Below are 20,998 nucleotides of genomic sequence, written 5' to 3'. Positions count from 1 at the left end.
CTGTGCTGATTCTGCAGTTACTGCACTTTTAGGGATGTTGTGAGGACAAACTGGCAACAATGAAATAAAAAAAACTGACAAATTTCCTAATTCTGAGGAATTTTGAATGTAGGAGGGGGGAGTGGAGGAATGCAGGGGAAATGGGGTCACACATGTGGACCGTAAAGGACATGAGAGTTTAAACTAAAATAATAATTGTGCCACTCCTTCTATATAAAAATATCTGCAGTTTACTAGCAGTAGCCCAAAACTATAGCAGTAACAGATACAGAGGGGACCTAACACCAGGAGCTGATACCAGGAGAGGACACAGACAGAGCTGATACCAGGTGAGGATACAGACAGAGCTGATACCAGATGAGGACAAAGACAGAGCTGATACCAGGTGAGGATACAGACAGAGCTGATACCAGATGAGGACAAAGACAGAGCTGATACCAGGTGAGAAAAACAGACAGAGCTGATACCAGGTGAGGACACAGACAGAGCTTATACCAGGTGAGGACACAGACAGAGCTGATACCAGGTGAGGGCAAAGACAGAGCTGATACCAGGTGAGAAAAACAGACAGAGCAGATACCAGGTGAGGACAAAGACAGAGCTGATACCAGGTGAGAAAAACAGACAGAGATGATACCAGGTGAGAAAAACAGACTGAGCTGATACCAGGTGAAGCCACAGACAGAGCTGATACCAGGTGAGGACACAGACAGAGCTTATACCAGGTGAGGACACAGACAGAGCTGATACCAGGAGAGAAAAACAGACAGAGCTTATATTAGGTGAGGATACAGACAGAGCTGATACCAGGTGAGGACACAGACAGTGCTGATACCAGGTGAGGACACAGACAGAGCTTATACCAGGTGAGGATACATACAGAGCTTATACCAGGTGAGAACACATACAGAGCTTATACCAGGTGAGGACACATACAGAGCTGATACCAGGTGAGAACACATACAGAGCAGATACCAGTTGAGGACACATACAGAGCTGATACCAGGTGAGAACACATACAGAGCTTATACCAGGTGAGGACATAGACAGAGCTGATACCAGGTGAGGACATAGACAGAGCTGATACCAGGCAAAGACACAGACAGAGCTGATACCTGGTGAGGACACAGACAGAGCTGTTACCAGGTGAGGACACAGATAGTGCTGATAACAGGTGAGGACACAGACAGAGCTGATACCAGGTGAGGACACAGACAGAGCTGATACCAGGTGAGGACACAGACAGAGCTGATACCAGTTGAGGACACATACAGAGCTGATACCAGGTGAGAACACATACAGAGCTTATACCAGGTGAGGACATAGACAGAGCTAATACCAGGTGAGGACAGAGCAGAGCTGATACCAGGTGATACCAGGTGAGGAGACAGACAGAGCTGTTACCAGGTGAGTACACAGACAGAGCTGATACCAGGTGAGGACACAGACAGAGCTGATACCAGGTGAGGACAAAGACAGAGCTGATACCAGGTGAGGAGACAGACAGAGCTGATACCAGGTGAGAAAAACAGACAGAGCAGATACCAGGTGAGGACACAGACAGAGCTGATACCAAGTGATACCAGGTGAGGAGACAGACACAGCTGATACTAAGTGAGTACAGAGCAGAGCTGATACTAGGTGAGGACACAGACAGAGCTGATACAAGGTTGAGGACACAGACAGAGCTGATACAAGGTTGAGGACACATACAGAGCTGATACCAGGTGAGGACAAAGACAGAGCTGATACCAGGTGAGGAGACAGACAGAGCTGATACCATGTGAGAAAAACAGACAGAGCTGATACCAGGTGAGGACATAGACAGAGCTAATACCAGGTTAGGACACAGACAGAACTGATACCAGGTGAAGACACAGACAGAGCTGTTACCAGGTGAGGACACAGATAGTGCTGATACCAGGTGAGGACACAGACAGAGCTGATACCAGGTGAGGACACAGACAGAGCTGACACCAGGTGAGGACACAGACAGAGCTGATACCAGTTGAGGACACATACAGAGCTGATACCAGGTGAGAACACATAAAGAGCTTATACCAGGTGAGGACATAGACAGAGCTAATACCAGGTGAGGACAGAGCAGAGCTGATACCACGTGATACCAGGTGAGGAGACAGACAGAGCTGATAACAGGTGAGGACACAGACACAGCTGTTACCAGGTGAGGACACAGACAGAGCTGATACCAGGTGAGGACACAGACAGAGCTGATAATAAGTGAGGACAGAGCAGAGCTGATACTAGGTGAGGACACAGACAGAGCTGATACAAGGTGAGAACACATACAGAGCTTGTACCAGGTGAGGACACAGACAGAGCTAATACCAGGTGAGGACACAGACACAGCTGTTACCATGTATGGACACAGACAGAGATGATACCAGGTGATGACACAGACAGAGCTGATACCAGGTGAGGACAAAGACAGAGCTGATACCAGGTGAGGAGACAGACAGAGCTGATACCAGGTGAGAAAAACAGACAGAGCTGATACCAGGTGAGGACACAGACAGAGCTTATACCAGATGAGGACACAGACAGAGCTGATACCAGGTGAGGGCAAAGACAGAGCTGATACCAGGTGAGAAAAACAGACAGAGCTTATACCAGGTGAGAAAAACAGACAGAGCTGATACCTGGTGAAGCCACAGACAGACAGTGGAGACTGTGTCCTCCAGGTGAGGACACAGACAGAGCTGATACTAGGTGAGGACACAGACAGAGCTGATACCAGGTGAGGACAAAGACAGAGCGGATACCAGGTGAGGAGACAGACAGAGCTGATACCAGGTGAGAAAAACAGACAGAGCTGATACCAGGTGAGGACACAGACAGAGCTTATACCAGGTGAGGACACAGACAGAGCTGATACCAGGTGAGGACACAGACAGAGCTGATACCAGGTGAGGACACAGACAGAGCTGATACCAGATGAGGACACAGACAGAGCTGATACCAGGTGAGGACACAGCCATAGCTGATACCAGGTGAGGACACAGACAGAGCTGATACCAGATGAGGACACAGACAAAGCTGATACCAGGTGAGGACAAAGACAGAGCTGATACCAGGTGAGGAGACAGACAGAGCTGATACCAAGTGAGAAAAACAGACAGAGCTGATACCAGGTGAGGACACAGACAGAGCTTATACCAGGTGAGGACACAGACAGAGCAGATACCAGGTGACGACAAAGACAGAGCTGATACCAGGTGAGAAAAACAGACAGAGCTGATACCAGGTGAGAAAAACAGACAGAGCTGATACCAGGTGAAGCCACAGACAGAGCTGATACCAGGTGAGGACACAGACAAAGCTGATACCAGGTGATGACACAGACAGAGCTTATACCAGGAGAGGACACAGACAGAGCTGATACCAGGAGAGACAAACAGACAGAGCTTATATTAGGTGAGGATACAGACAGAGCTGATACAAGGTGAGGACACAGACAGAGCTGATACCAGGTGAGGACACAGACAGTGCTGATACCAGGTGAGGACACAGACAGAGCTTATACCAGGTGAGGATACAAACAGAGCTTATACCAGGTGAGAACACATACAGAGCTTATACCAGGTGAGGACACATACAGAGCTGATACCAGGTGAGAACACATACAGAGCAGATACCAGTTGAGGACACATACAAAGCTGATACCAGGTGAGAACACATACAGAGCTTGTACCAGGTGAGGACATAGACAGAGCTAATACCAGGTGAGGACACAGACAGAGCTGATACCAGGTGAAGACACAGACAGAGCTGTTACCAGGTGAGGACACAGATAGTGCTGATACCAGGTGAGGACACAGACAGAGCTGGTACCAGGTGAGCACACAGACAGAGCTGATACCAGGTGAGCACACAGACAGAGCTGATACCAGGTGAGGACACAGACAGAGCTGATACCAGTTGAGGACACAGACAGAGCTGATACCAGGTGAGAACACATACAGAGCTTATACCAGGTGAGGACATAGACAGAGCTAATACCAGGTGTGGACAGAGCAGAGCTGATACCAGGTGATACCAGGTGAGGAGACAGACAGAGCTGACAACAGGTGAGGACACAGACAGAGCTGATACTAAGTGAGGACAGAGCAGAGCTGATACTAGATGAGGACACAGACAGAGCTGATACCAGTTGAGGACACATACAGAGCTGATACCAGGTTAGAACACATACAGAGCTTATTCCAGGTGAGGACATAGACAGAGCTAATACCAGGTGAAGACACAGACAGAGCTGTTACCAGGTGAGGACACAGATAGTGCTGATACCAGGTGAGGACACAGACAGAGCTGATACCAGGTGAGGACACAGACAGAGCTGATACCAGGTGAGGACACAGACAGAGCTTATACCAGTTGAGGACACATACATAGCTGATACCAGGTGAGAACACATACAGAGCTTATACCAGGTGAGGACATAGACAGAGCTAATACCAGGTGAGGACACAGACAGAGCTGATACCAGGTGAAGTAACAGACAGAGCTGATACCAGGTGAGGACACAGATAGTGCTGATACCAGGTGAGGACACAGAGTAGAGCTGATACCAGGTGAGGACAGAGCAGAGCTGAAACTAGGTGAGGACACAGACAGAGCTGATACCATGTAAGAACAGAGACAGAGCTGATACCAGGTGAGGAGACAGACAGAGTTGATACCAGGTGAGGAGACAGAGAGAGCTGATACCAGGTGAGGAGACAGACAGAGCTGATATACCAGGTGAGGAGACAGACAGAGCTGATACCAGGTGAGGAGACAGACAGAGCTGATACTAAGTGAGGACAGAGCAGAGCAGATACTAGGTGAGGACACAGACAGAGCTGATACCAGGTGAGGACACAGACAGAGCTGATACCAGGAGAGGACACAGACAGAGCTGATACCAGGTGTGGACACAGACAGTGCTGATACCAGGTGAGGACATAGATAGAGCTGATACCAGGTGAGGACACAGACAGAGCTGATACCAGGTGAGGACACAGACAGAGCTTATACCAGTTGAGGACACATACAGAGCTGATACCAGGTGAGAACACATACAGAGCTTATACCAGGTGAGGACATAGACAGAGCTAATACCAGGTGAGGACACAGACAGAGCTGATACCAGGTGTAGAAACAGACAGAGCTGATACCAGGTGAGGACACAGAGTAGAGCTGATACCAGGTGAGGACAGAGCAGAGCTGAAACTAGGTGAGGACACAGACAGAGCTGATACCATGTAAGAACAGAGACAGAGCTGATACCAGGTGAGGAAACAGACAGAGTTGATACCAGGTGAGGAGACAGAGAGAGCTGATACCAGGTGAGGAGACAGACAGAGCTGATATACCAGGTGAGGAGACAGACAGAGCTGATACCAGGTGAGGAGACAGACAGAGCTGATACTAAGTGAGGACAGAGCAGAGCAGATACTAGGTGAGGAGACAGACAGAGCTGATACCAGGTGAGGACACAGACAGAGCTTATACCAGGTGAGCACACAGACAGAGCTTATACCAGGTGAGCACACAGACAGAGCTGATACCAGGTGAGGACACAGACAGAGCTGATACCAGGAGAGGACACAGACAGAGCTGAAACCAGGTGAGGACACAGACAGTGCTGATACCAGGTGAGGACATAGATAGAGCTGATACCAGGTGAGGACACAGACAGAGCTGATACCAGGTGAGGACAGAGCAGAGCTGAAACTAGGTGAGTACACAGATAGAGCTGATACCATGTAAGAACAGAGACAGAGCTGATACCAGGTGAGGAGACAGACAGAGTTGATACCAGGTGAGGAGACAGAGAGAGCTGATACCAGGTGAGGAGACAGACAGAGCTGATATACCAGGTGAGGAGACAGACAGAGCTGATACCAGATGAGGACACAGACAGAGCTGATACCAGGTGAGGACACAGCCATAGCTGATACCAGGTGAGGACACAGATAGAGCTGATACCAGATGAGGACACAGACAGAGCTGGTACCAGGTGAGGACAAAGACAGAGCTGATACCAGGTGAGGAGACAGACAGAGCTGATACCAGGTGAGAAAAACAGACAGTGCTGATACCAGGTGAGGACACAGACAGAGCTTATAACAGGTGAGGACACAGACAGAGCTGATACCAGGTGAGGGCAAAGACAGAGCTGATACCAGGTGAGAAAAACAGACAGAGCAGATACCAGGTGAGGACAAAGACAGAGCTGATACCAGGTGAGAAAAACAGACAGAGCTGATACCAGGTGAGAAAAACAGACAGAGCTGATACCAGGTGAAGCCACAGACAGAGCTGATACCAGGTGAGGACACAGACAAAGCTGATACCAGGTGAGGACACAGACAGAGCTGATACCAGGAGAGAAAAACAGACAGAGCTTATATTAGGTGAGGATACAGACAGAGCTGATACAAGGTGAGGACACAGGCAGAGCTGATACCAGGTGAGGACACAGACAGTGCTGATACCAGGTGAGGACACAGACAGAGCTTATACCAGGTGAGGATACATACAGAGCTTATACCAGGTGAGAACACATACAGAGCTTATACCAGGTGAGGACACATACAGAGCTGATACCAGGTGAGAACACATACAGAGCAGATACCAGTTGAGGACACATACAAAGCTGATACCAGGTGAGAACACATACAGAGCTTGTACCAGGTGAGGACATAGACAGAGCTAATACCAGGTGAGGACACAGACAGAGCTGATACCAGGTGAAGACACAGACAGAGCTGTTACCAGGTGAGGACACAGATAGTGCTGATACCAGGTGAGGACACAGACAGAGCTGGTACCAGGTGAGCACACAGACAGAGCTGATACCAGGTGAGCACACAGACAGAGCTGATACCAGGTGAGGACACAGACAGAGCTGATACCAGTTGAGGACACAGACAGAGCTGATACCAGGTGAGAACACATACAGAGCTTATACCAGTTGAGGACATAGACAGAGCTAATACCAGGTGTGGACAGAGCAGAGCTGATACCAGGTGATACCAGGTGAGGAGACAGACAGAGCTGATAACAGGTGAGGACACAGACAGAGCTGATACTAAGTGAGGACAGAGCAGAGCTGATACTAGGTGAGGACACAGACAGAGCTGATACCAGTTGAGGACACATACAGAGCTGATACCAGGTGAGAACACATACAGAGCTTATTCCAGGTGAGGACATAGACAGAGCTAATACCAGGTGAAGACACAGACAGAGCTGTTACCAGGTGAGGACACAGATAGTGCTGATACCAGGTGAGGACACAGACAGAGCTGATACCAGGTGAGGACACAGACAGAGCTGATACCAGGTGAGGACACAGACAGAGCTTATACCAGTTGAGGACACATACAGAGCTGATACCAGGTGAGAACACATACAGAGCTTATACCAGGTGAGGACATAGACAGAGCTAATACCAGGTGAGGACACAGACAGAGCTGATACCAGGTGAAGTAACAGACAGAGCTGATATCAGGTGAGGACACAGATAGTGCTGATACCAGGTGAGGACACAGAGTAAAGCTGATACCAGGTGAGGACAGAGCAGAGCTGAAACTAGGTGAAGACACAGACAGAGCTGTTACCAGGTGAGGACACAGATAGTGCTGATACCAGGTGAGGACACAGACAGAGCTGGTACCAGGTGAGCACACAGACAGAGCTGATACCAGGTGAGCACACAGACAGAGCTGATACCAGGTGAGGACACAGACAGAGCTGATACCAGTTGAGGACACAGACAGAGCTGATACCAGGTGAGAACACATACAGAGCTTATACAAGGTGAGGACATAGACAGAGCTAATACCAGGTGTGGACAGAGCAGAGCTGATACCAGGTGATACCAGGTGAGGAGACAGACAGAGCTGATAACAGGTGAGGACACAGACAGAGCTGATACTAAGTGAGGACAGAGCAGAGCTGATACTAGGTGAGGACACAGACAGAGCTGATACCAGTTGAGGACACATACAGAGCTGATACCAGGTGAGAACACATACAGAGCTTATTCCAGGTGAGGACACAGATAGTGCTGATACCAGGTGAGGACACAGAGTAGAGCTGATACCAGGTGAGGACAGAGCAGAGCTGAAACTAGGTGAGGACACAGACAGAGCTGATACCATGTAAGAACAGAGACAGAGCTGATACCAGGTGAGGAGACAGACAGAGTTGATACCAGGTGAGGAGACAGAGAGAGCTGATACCAGGTGAGGAGACAGACAGAGCTGATATACCAGGTGAGGAGACAGACAGAGCTGATACCAGGTGAGGAGACAGACAGAGCTGATACTAAGTGAGGAGAGAGCAGAGCAGATACTAGGTGAGGACACAGACAGAGCTGATACCAGGTGAGGACACAGACAGAGCTGATACCAGGAGAGGACACAGACAGAGCTGATACCAGGTGTGGACACAGACAGTGCTGATACCAGGTGAGGACATAGATAGAGCTGATACCAGGTGAGGACACAGACAGAGCTGATACCAGGTGAGGACACAGACAGAGCTTATAACAGTTGAGGACACATACAGAGCTGATACCAGGTGAGAACACATACAGAGCTTATACCAGGTGAGGACATAGACAGAGCTAATACCAGGTGAGGACACAGACAGAGCTGATACTAGGTGAAGAAACAGACAGAGCTGAAACCAGGTGAGGACACAGAGTAGAGCTGATACCAGGTGAGGACAGAGCAGAGCTGAAACTAGTTGAGGACACAGATAGTGCTGATACCAGGTGAGGACACAGAGTAGAGCTGATACCAGGTGAGGACAGAGCAGAGCTGAAACTAGGTGAGTACACAGACAGAGCTGATACCATGTAAGAACAGAGACAGAGCTGATACCAGGTGAGGAGACAGACAGAGTTGATACCAGGTGAGGAGACAGAGAGAGCTGATACCAGGTGAGGAGACAGACAGAGCTGATGTACCAGGTGAGGAGACAGACAGAGCTGATACCAGGTGAGGAGACAGACAGAGCTGATACTAAGTGAGGACAGAGCAGAGCAGATACTAGGTGAGGACACAGACAGAGGTGATACCAGGTGAGGACACAGACAGAGCTTATACCAGGTGAGCACACAGACAGAGCTGATACCAGGTGAGGACACAGACAGAGCTGATACCAGTTGAGGACACAGACAGAGCTGATACCAGGAGAGAACACATACAGAGCTTATTCCAGGTGAGGACATAGACAGAGCTAATACCAGGTGAAGACACAGACAGAGCTGTTACCAGGTGAGGACACAGATAGTGCTGATACCAGGTGAGGACACAGACAGAGCTGATACCAGGTGAGGACACAGACAGAGCTGATACCAGGTGAGGACACAGACAGAGCTTATACCAGTTGAGGACACATACAGAGCTGATACCAGGTGAGAACACAAACAGAGCTTATACCAGGTGAGGACATAGACAGAGCTAATACCAGGTGAGGACACAGACAGAGCTGATACCAGGTGAAGTAACAGACAGAGCTGATACCAGGTGAGGACACAGATAGTGCTGATACCAGGTGAGGACACAGAGTAAAGCTGATACCAGGTGAGGACAGAGCAGAGCTGAAACTAGGTGAAGACACAGACAGAGCTGTTACCAGGTGAGGACACAGATAGTGCTGATACCAGGTGAGGACACAGACAGAGCTGGTACCAGGTGAGCACACAGACAGAGCTGATACCAGGTGAGCACACAGACAGAGCTGATACCAGGTGAGGACACAGACAGAGCTGATACCAGTTGAGGACACAGACAGAGCTGATACCAGGTGAGAACACATACAGAGCTTATACAAGGTGAGGACATAGACAGAGCTAATACCAGGTGTGGACAGAGCAGAGCTGATACCAGGTGATACCAGGTGAGGAGACAGACAGAGCTGATAACAGGTGAGGACACAGACAGAGCTGATACTAAGTGAGGACAGAGCAGAGCTGATACTAGGTGAGGACACAGACAGAGCTGATACCAGTTGAGGACACATACAGAGCTGATACCAGGTGAGAACACATACAGAGCTTATTCCAGGTGAGGACACAGATAGTGCTGATACCAGGTGAGGACACAGAGTAGAGCTGATACCAGGTGAGGACAGAGCAGAGCTGAAACTAGGTGAGGACACAGACAGAGCTGATACCATGTAAGAACAGAGACAGAGCTGATACCAGGTGAGGAGACAGACAGAGTTGATACCAGGTGAGGAGACAGAGAGAGCTGATACCAGGTGAGGAGACAGACAGAGCTGATATACCAGGTGAGGAGACAGACAGAGCTGATACCAGGTGAGGAGACAGACAGAGCTGATACTAAGTGAGGAGAGAGCAGAGCAGATACTAGGTGAGGACACAGACAGAGCTGATACCAGGTGAGGACACAGACAGAGCTGATACCAGGAGAGGACACAGACAGAGCTGATACCAGGTGTGGACACAGACAGTGCTGATACCAGGTGAGGACATAGATAGAGCTGATACCAGGTGAGGACACAGACAGAGCTGATACCAGGTGAGGACACAGACAGAGCTTATAACAGTTGAGGACACATACAGAGCTGATACCAGGTGAGAACACATACAGAGCTTATACCAGGTGAGGACATAGACAGAGCTAATACCAGGTGAGGACACAGACAGAGCTGATACTAGGTGAAGAAACAGACAGAGCTGAAACCAGGTGAGGACACAGAGTAGAGCTGATACCAGGTGAGGACAGAGCAGAGCTGAAACTAGTTGAGGACACAGATAGTGCTGATACCAGGTGAGGACACAGAGTAGAGCTGATACCAGGTGAGGACAGAGCAGAGCTGAAACTAGGTGAGTACACAGACAGAGCTGATACCATGTAAGAACAGAGACAGAGCTGATACCAGGTGAGGAGACAGACAGAGTTGATACCAGGTGAGGAGACAGAGAGAGCTGATACCAGGTGAGGAGACAGACAGAGCTGATGTACCAGGTGAGGAGACAGACAGAGCTGATACCAGGTGAGGAGACAGACAGAGCTGATACTAAGTGAGGACAGAGCAGAGCAGATACTAGGTGAGGACACAGACAGAGGTGATACCAGGTGAGGACACAGACAGAGCTTATACCAGGTGAGCACACAGACAGAGCTGATACCAGGTGAGGACACAGACAGAGCTGATACCAGTTGAGGACACAGACAGAGCTGATACCAGGAGAGAACACAGACAGAGCTTATTCCAGGTGAGGACATAGACAGAGCTAATACCAGGTGAAGACACAGACAGAGCTGTTACCAGGTGAGGACACAGATAGTGCTGATACCAGGTGAGGACACAGACAGAGCTGATACCAGGTGAGGACACAGACAGAGCTGATACCAGGTGAGGACACAGACAGAGCTTATACCAGTTGAGGACACATACAGAGCTGATACCAGGTGAGAACACAAACAGAGCTTATACCAGGTGAGGACATAGACAGAGCTAATACCAGGTGAGGACACAGACAGAGCTGATACCAGGTGAAGTAACAGACAGAGCTGATACCAGGTGAGGACACAGATAGTGCTGATACCAGGTGAGGACACATACAGAGCTGATACCAGGTGAGAACACATACAGAGCTGATACCAGGTGAGAACACATACAGAGCTTATACCAGGTGAGGACATAGACAGAGCTAATACCAGGTGAGGACACAGACAGAGCTGATACTAGGTGAAGAAACAGACAGAGCTGAATCCAGGTGAGGACACAGAGTAGAGCTGATACCAGGTGAGGACAGAGCAGAGCTGAAACTAGTTGAGGACACAGATAGTGCTGATACCAGGTGAGGACACAGAGTAGAGCTGATACCAGGTGAGGACAGAGCAGAGCTGAAACTAGGTGAGTACACAGACAGAGCTGATACCATGTAAGAACAGAGACAGAGCTGATACCAGGTGAGGAGACAGACAGAGTTGATACCAGGTGAGGAGACAGAGAGAGCTGATACCAGGTGAGGAGACAGACAGAGCTGATGTACCAGGTGAGGAGACAGACAGAGCTGATACCAGCTGAGGAGACAGACAGAGCTGATACTAAGTGAGGACAGAGCAGAGCAGATACTAGGTGAGGACACAGACAGAGGTGATACCAGGTGAGGACACAGACAGAGCTTATACCAGGTGAGCACACAGACAGAGCTGATACCAGGTGAGGACACAGACAGAGCTGATACCAGTTGAGGACACAGACAGAGCTGATACCAGGAGAGAACACATACAGAGCTTATTCCAGGTGAGGACATAGACAGAGCTAATACCAGGTGAAGACACAGACAGAGCTGTTACCAGGTGAGGACACAGATAGTGCTGATACCAGGTGAGGACACAGACAGAGCTGATACCAGGTGAGGACACAGACAGAGCTGATACCAGGTGAGGACACAGACAGAGCTTATACCAGTTGAGGACACATACAGAGCTGATACCAGGTGAGAACACAAACAGAGCTTATACCAGGTGAGGACATAGACAGAGCTAATACCAGGTGAGGACACAGACAGAGCTGATACCAGGTGAAGTAACAGACAGAGCTGATACCAGGTGAGGACACAGATAGTGCTGATACCAGGTGAGGACACAGAGTAGAGCTGATACCAGGTGAGGACAGAGCAGAGCTGAAACTAGGTGAGGACACAGACAGAGCTTATACCAGTTGAGGACACATACAGAGCTGATACCAGGTGAGAACACATACAGAGCTGATACCAGGTGAGGACATAGACAGAGCTAATACCAGGTGAGGACACAGACAGAGCTGATACCAGGTGAAGTAACAGACAGAGCTGATACCAGGTGAGGACACAGATAGTGCTGATACCAGGTGAGGACACAGAGTAGAGCTGATACCAGGTGAGGACAGAGCAGAGCTGAAACTAGGTGAAGACACAGACAGAGCTGTTACCAGGTGAGGACACAGATAGTGCTGATACCAGGTGAGGACACAGACAGAGCTGGTACCAGGTGAGCACACAGACAGAGCTGATACCAGGTGAGCACACAGACAGAGCTGATACCAGGTGAGGACACAGACAGAGCTGATACCAGTTGAGGACACAGACAGAGCTGATACCAGGTGAGAACACATACAGAGCTTATACAAGGTGAGGACATAGACAGAGCTAATACCAGGTGTGGACAGAGCAGAGCTGATACCAGGTGATACCAGGTGAGGAGACAGACAGAGCTGATACCAGGTGAGAACACATATAGAGCTTATACCAGGTGAGGACATAGAGAGAGCTAATACCAGGTGAGGACACAGACAGAGCTGATACTAGGTGAAGAAACAGACAGAGCTGAAACCAGGTGAGGACACAGAGTAGAGCTGATACCAGGTGAGGACAGAGCAGAGCTGAAACTAGTTGAGGACACAGATAGTGCTGATACCAGGTGAGGACACAGAGTAGAGCTGATACCAGGTGAGGACAGAGCAGAGCTGAAACTAGGTGAGTACACAGACAGAGCTGATACCATGTAAGAACAGAGACAGAGCTGATACCAGGTGAGGAGACAGACAGAGTTGATACCAGGTGAGGAGACAGAGAGAGCTGATACCAGGTGAGGAGACAGACAGAGCTGATATACCAGGTGAGGAGACAGACAGAGCTGATACCAGGTGAGGAGACAGACAGAGCTGATACTAAGTGAGGACAGAGCAGAGCAGATACTAGGTGAGGACACAGACAGAGGTGATACCAGGTGAGGACAGAGACAGAGCTTATACCAGGTGAGCACACAGACAGAGCTGATACCAGGTGAGGACACAGACAGAGCTGATACCAGGAGAGGACACAGACAGAGCTGATACCAGGTGAGGACACAGACAGTGCTGATACCAGGTGAGGACATAGATAGAGCTGAGACCAGGTGAGGACACAGACAGAGCTGATACCAGGTGAGGACACAGATAGAGCTTATACCAGTTGAGGACACATACAGAGCTGATACCAGGTGAGAACACATACAGAGCTTATACCAGGTGAAGACATAGACAGAGCTAATACCAGGTGAGGACACAGACAGAGCTGATACCAGGTGAAGAAACAGACAGAGCTGATACCAGGTGAGGACACAGATAGTGCTGATACCAGGTGAGGACACAGAGTAGAGCTGATACCAGGTGAAGAAACAGACAGAGCTGATACCAGGTGAGGACACAGATAGTGCTGATACCAGGTGAGGACACAGAGTAGAGCTGATACCAGGTGAGGACAGAGCAGAGCTGAAACTAGGTGAGGACACAGACAGAGCTGATACCATGTAAGAACAGAGACAGAGCTGATACCAGGTGAGGAGACAGACAGAGTTGATACCAGGTGAGGAGACAGAGAGAGCTGATACCAGGTGAGGAGACAGACAGAGCTGATATACCAGGTGAGGAGACAGACAGAGCTGATACCAGGTGAGGAAACAGACAGAGCTTATACCAGTTGAGGACACAGACAGAGCTTATACCAGGTGAGCACACAGACAGAGCTGATACCAGGTGAGGACACAGACAGAGCTGATACCAGGAGAGGACACAGACAGAGCTGATACCAGGTGAGGACACAGACAGTGCTGATACCAGGTGAGAACACAGACAGAGCTGATACCAGGTGAGGACACATACAGAGCTTATACCAGTTGAGGACACATACAGAGCTGATACCAGGTGAAAACACATGCAGAGCTTATACCAGGTGAGGACATAGACAGAGCTAATACCAGGTGAGGACACAGACAGAGCTTATACCAGGTGAAGAAACAGGCAGAGCTGATACCAGGTGAGGACACAGATAGTGCTGATACCAGGTGAGGACACAGAGTAGAGCTGATACCAGGTGAGGACAGAGCAGAGCTGAAACTAGGTGAGTACACAGACAGAGCTGATACCATGTAAGAACAGAGACAGAGCTGATACCAGGTGAGGAGACAGACAGAGTTGATACCAGGTGAGGAGACAGAGAGAGCTGATACCAGGTGAGGAGACAGACAGAGCTGATATACCAGGTGAGGAGACAGACAGAGCTGATACCAGGTGAGTAGACAGACAGAGCTGATACTAAGTGAGGAAAGAGCAGAGCAGATGCTAGGTGAGGACACAGACAGAGCTGATACCAGGTGAGGACACAGACAGAGCTTATACCAGGTGAGCACACAGACAGAACTGATACCAGGTGAGGACACAGACAGAGCTGATACCAGGAGAGGTCACAGACAGAGCTGATACCAGGTGTGGACACAGACAGTGCTGATACCAGGTGAGGACATAGATAGAGCTGATACCAGGTGAGGACACAGACAGAGCTGATACCAGGTGAGGACACAGACAGTGCTTATACCAGTTGAGGACACATACAGAGTTGATACCAGGTGAGAACACATACAGAGCTTATACCAGGTGAGGACATAGACAGAGCTAATACCAGGTGAGGACACAGACAGAGCTGATACCAGGTGAAATAACAGACAGAGCTGATACCAGGTGAGGACACAGATAGTGCTGATACCAGGTGAGGACACAGAGTAGAGCTGATACCAGGTGAGGACAGAGCAGAGCTGAAACTAGGTGAGGACACAGACAGAGCTGATACCATGTAAGAACAGAGACAGAGCTGATACCAGGTGAGGAGACAGACAGAGTTGATACCAGGTGAGGAGACAGAGAGAGCTGATACCAGGTGAGGAGACAGACAGAGCTGATATACCAGGTGAGGAGACAGACAGAGCTGATACCAGGTGAGGAGACAGACAGAGCTGATACTAAGTGAGGACAGAGCAGAGCAGATACTAGGTGAGGACACAGACAGCTGATACCAGGTGAGGACACAGACAGAGCTTAAACCAGGTGAGCACACAGACAGAGCTGATACCAGGTGAGGACACAGACAGAGCTGATACCAGGAGAGGACACAGACAGAGCTGATACCAGGTGAGGACACAGACAGTGCTGATACCAGGTGAGGACATAGCTAGAGCTGATACCAGGTGAGGACACAGACAGAGCTGATACCAGGTGAGGACACAGACAGAGCTTATACCAGTTGAGGACACATACAGAGCTGATACCAGGTGAGAACACATGCAGAGCTTATACCAGGTGAGGACATAGACAGAGCTAATACCAGGTGAGGACACAGACAGAGCTGATACCAGGTGAAGAAACAGACAGAGCTGATACCAGGTGAGGACACAGATAGTGCTGATACCAGGTGAGGACACAGAGTAGAGCTGATACCAGGTGAGGACAGAGCAGAGCTGAAACTAGGTGAGGACACAGACAGAGCTGATACCATGTAAGAACAGAGACAGAGCTGATACCAGGTGAGGAGACAGACAGAGCTGATACCAGGAGAGGACACAGACAGAGCTGATACCAGGTGTGGACACAGACAGTGCTGATACCAGGTGAGGACATAGATAGAGCTGATACCAGGTGAGGACACAGACAGAGCTGATACCAGGTGAGGACACAGACAGAGCTTATACCAGTTGAGGACACATACAGAGCTGATACCAGGTGAGAACACATACAGAGCTTATACTAGGTGAGGACATAGACAGAGCTAATACCAGGTGAGGACACAGACAGAGCTGATACTAGGTGAAGAAACAGACAGAGCTGAAACCAGGTGAGGACACAGAGTAGAGCTGATACCAGGTGAGGACAGAGCAGAGCTGAAACTAGTTGAGGACACAGATAGTGCTGATACCAGGTGAGGACACAGAGTAGAGCTGATACCAGGTGAGGACAGATCAGAGCTGAAACTAGGTGAGTACACAGACAGAGCTGATACCATGTAAGAACAGAGACAGAGCTGATACCAGGTGAGGAGACAGACAGAGTTGATACCAGGTGAGGAGACAGAGAGAGCTGATACCAGGTGAGGAGACAGACAGAGCTGATATACCAGGTGAGGAGACAGACAGAGCTGATACCAGGTGAGGAGACAGACAGAGCTGATACTAAGTGAGGACAGAGCAGAGCAGATACTAGGTGAGGACACAGACAGAGGTGATACCAGGTGAGGACACAGACAGAGCTTATACCAGGTGAGCACACAGACAGAGCTGATACCAGGTGAGGACACAGACAGAGCTGATACCAGTTGAGGACACAGACAGAGCTGATACCAGGTGAGAACACATACAGAGCTTATTCCTGGTGAGGACATAGACAGAGCTAATACCAGGTGAAGACACAGACAGAGCTGTTACCAGGTGAGGACACAGATAGTGCTGATACCAGGTGAGGACACAGACAGAGCTGATACCAGGTGAGGACACAGACAGAGCTGATACCAGGTGAGGACACAGACAGAGCTTATACCAGTTGAGGACACATACAGAGCTGATACCAGGTGAGAACACATACAGAGCTTATACCAGGTGAGGACATAGACAGAGCTAATACCAGGTGAGGACACAGACAGAGCTGATACCAGGTGAAGTAACAGACAGAGCTGATACCAGGTGAGGACACAGATAGTGCTGATACCAGGTGAGGACACAGAGTAGAGCTGATACCAGGTGAGGACAGAGCAGAGCTGAAACTAGGTGAAGACACAGACAGAGCTGTTACCAGGTGAGGACACAGATAGTGCTGATACCAGGTGAGGACACAGACAGAGCTGGTACCAGGTGAGCACACAGACAGAGCTGATACCAGTTGAGGACACATACAGAGCTGATACCAGGTGAGAACACATACAGAGCTGATACCAGGTGAGGACATAGACAGAGCTAATACCAGGTGAGGACACAGACAGAGCTGATACCAGGTGAAGTAACAGACAGAGCTGATACCAGGTGAGGACACAGATAGTGCTGATACCAGGTGAGGACACAGAGTAGAGCTGATACCAGGTGAGGACAGAGCAGAGCTGAAACTAGGTGAAGACACAGACAGAGCTGTTACCAGGTGAGGACACAGATAGTGCTGATACCAGGTGAGGACACAGACAGAGCTGGTACCAGGTGAGCACACAGACAGAGCTGATACCAGGTGAGCACACAGACAGAGCTGATACCAGGTGAGGACACAGACAGAGCTGATACCAGTTGAGGACACAGACAGAGCTGATACCAGGTGAGAACACATACAGAGCTTATACAAGGTGAGGACATAGACAGAGCTAATACCAGGTGTGGACAGAGCAGAGCTGATACCAGGTGATACCAGGTGAGGAGACAGACAGAGCTGATACCAGGTGAGAACACATATAGAGCTTATACCAGGTGAGGACATAGAGAGAGCTAATACCAGGTGAGGACACAGACAGAGCTGATACTAGGTGAAGAAACAGACAGAGCTGAAACCAGGTGAGGACACAGAGTAGAGCTGATACCAGGTGAGGACAGAGCAGAGCTGAAACTAGTTGAGGACACAGATAGTGCTGATACCAGGTGAGGACACAGAGTAGAGCTGATACCAGGTGAGGACAGAGCAGAGCTGAAACTAGGTGAGTACACAGACAGAGCTGATACCATGTAAGAACAGAGACAGAGCTGATACCAGGTGAGGAGACAGACAGAGTTGATACCAGGTGAGGAGACAGAGAGAGCTGATACCAGGTGAGGAGACAGACAGAGCTGATATACCAGGTGAGGAGACAGACAGAGCTGATACCAGGTGAGGAGACAGACAGAGCTGATACTAAGTGAGGACAGAGCAGAGCAGATACTAGGTGAGGACACAGACAGAGGTGATACCAGGTGAGGACAGAGACAGAGCTTATACCAGGTGAGCACACAGACAGAGCTGATACCAGGTGAGGACACAGACAGAGCTGATACCAGGAGAGGACACAGACAGAGCTGATACCAGGTGAGGACACAGACAGTGCTGATACCAGGTGAGGACATAGATAGAGCTGAGACCAGGTGAGGACACAGACAGAGCTGATACCAGGTGAGGACACAGATAGAGCTTATACCAGTTGAGGACACATACAGAGTTGATACCAGGTGAGAACACATACAGAGCTTATACCAGGTGAAGACATAGACAGAGCTAATACCAGGTGAGGACACAGACAGAGCTGATACCAGGTGAAGAAACAGACAGAGCTGATACCAGGTGAGGACACAGATAGTGCTGATACCAGGTGAGGACACAGAGTAGAGCTGATACCAGGTGAAGAAACAGACAGAGCTGATACCAGGTGAGGACACAGATAGTGCTGATACCAGGTGAGGACACAGAGTAGAGCTGATACCAGGTGAGGACAGAGCAGAGCTGAAACTAGGTGAGGACACAGACAGAGCTGATACCATGTAAGAACAGAGACAGAGCTGATACCAGGTGAGGAGACAGACAGAGTTGATACCAGGTGAGGAGACAGAGAGAGCTGATACCAGGTGAGGAGACAGACAGAGCTGATATACCAGGTGAGGAGACAGACAGAGCTGATACCAGGTGAGGAAACAGACAGAGCTTATACAAGTTGAGGACACAGACAGAGCTTATACCAGGTGAGCACACAGACAGAGCTGATACCAGGTGAGGACACAGACAGAGCTGATACCAGGAGAGGACACAGACAGAGCTGATACCAGGTGAGGACACAGACAGTGCTGATACCAGGTGAGAACACAGACAGAGCTGATACCAGGTGAGGACACATACAGAGCTTATACCAGTTGAGGACACATACAGAGCTGATACCAGGTGAAAACACATGCAGAGCTTATACCAGGTGAGGACATAGACAGAGCTAATACCAGGTGAGGACACAGACAGAGCTTATACCAGGTGAAGAAACAGGCAGAGCTGATACCAGGTGAGGACACAGATAGTGCTGATACCAGGTGAGGACACAGAGTAGAGCTGATACCAGGTGAGGACAGAGCAGAGCTGAAACTAGGTGAGTACACAGACAGAGCTGATACCATGTAAGAACAGAGACAGAGCTGATACCAGGTGAGGAGACAGACAGAGTTGATACCAGGTGAGGAGACAGAGAGAGCTGATACCAGGTGAGGAGACAGACAGAGCTGATATACCAGGTGAGGAGACAGACAGAGCTGATACCAGGTGAGTAGACAGACAGAGCTGATACTAAGTGAGGAAAGAGCAGAGCAGATGCTAGGTGAGGACACAGACAGAGCTGATACCAGGTGAGGACACAGACAGAGCTTATACCAGGTGAGCACACAGACAGAACTGATACCAGGTGAGGACACAGACAGAGCTGATACCAGGAGAGGTCACAGACAGAGCTGATACCAGGTGTGGACACAGACAGTGCTGATACCAGGTGAGGACATAGATAGAGCTGATACCAGGTGAGGACACAGACAGAGCTGATACCAGGTGAGGACACAGACAGTGCTTATACCAGTTGAGGACACATACAGAGTTGATACCAGGTGAGAACACATACAGAGCTTATACCAGGTGAGGACATAGACAGAGCTAATACCAGGTGAGGACACAGACAGAGCTGATACCAGGTGAAATAACAGACAGAGCTGATACCAGGTGAGGACACAGATAGTGCTGATACCAGGTGAGGACACAGAGTAGAGCTGATACCAGGTGAGGACAGAGCAGAGCTGAAACTAGGTGAGGACACAGACAGAGCTGATACCATGTAAGAACAGAGACAGAGCTGATACCAGGTGAGGAGACAGACAGAGTTGATACCAGGTGAGGAGACAGAGAGAGCTGATACCAGGTGAGGAGACAGACAGAGCTGATATACCAGGTGAGGAGACAGACAGAGCTGATACCAGGTGAGGAGACAGACAGAGCTGATACTAAGTGAGGACAGAGCAGAGCAGATACTAGGTGAGGACACAGACAGCTGATACCAGGTGAGGACACAGACAGAGCTTAAACCAGGTGAGCACACAGACAGAGCTGATACCAGGTGAGGACACAGACAGAGCTGATACCAGGAGAGGACACAGACAGAGCTGATACCAGGTGAGGACACAGACAGTGC

General features: G+C 49.6%; 1 protein-coding gene across 1 annotated transcript in view; it reads left to right on the top strand.

Annotated features, from left to right (window-relative positions):
* The first annotated feature begins 258 nt into the window (after positions 1–258).
* Positions 259–20,998, top strand: part of LOC148515061 (asialoglycoprotein receptor 1-like) — a 612,937-nt gene continuing 592,197 nt past the window's right edge. Inside the window, exon 1 of the mRNA XM_088480537.1 lies at positions 259–329. The gene's annotated coding sequence lies outside the window, so the exon portion shown is untranslated. The remainder of the gene's footprint in view (positions 330–20,998) is intronic.

Source organism: Taudactylus pleione, unplaced genomic scaffold (assembly GCF_031769625.1).
Source record: "Taudactylus pleione unplaced genomic scaffold, aTauple2 ptg000255l, whole genome shotgun sequence".
Taxonomy (NCBI): Eukaryota; Metazoa; Chordata; class Amphibia; order Anura; family Myobatrachidae; genus Taudactylus; species Taudactylus pleione.
Note: the sequence above shows the minus strand (reverse complement) of the source record. Positions and strands in the feature narration are given on the sequence as shown.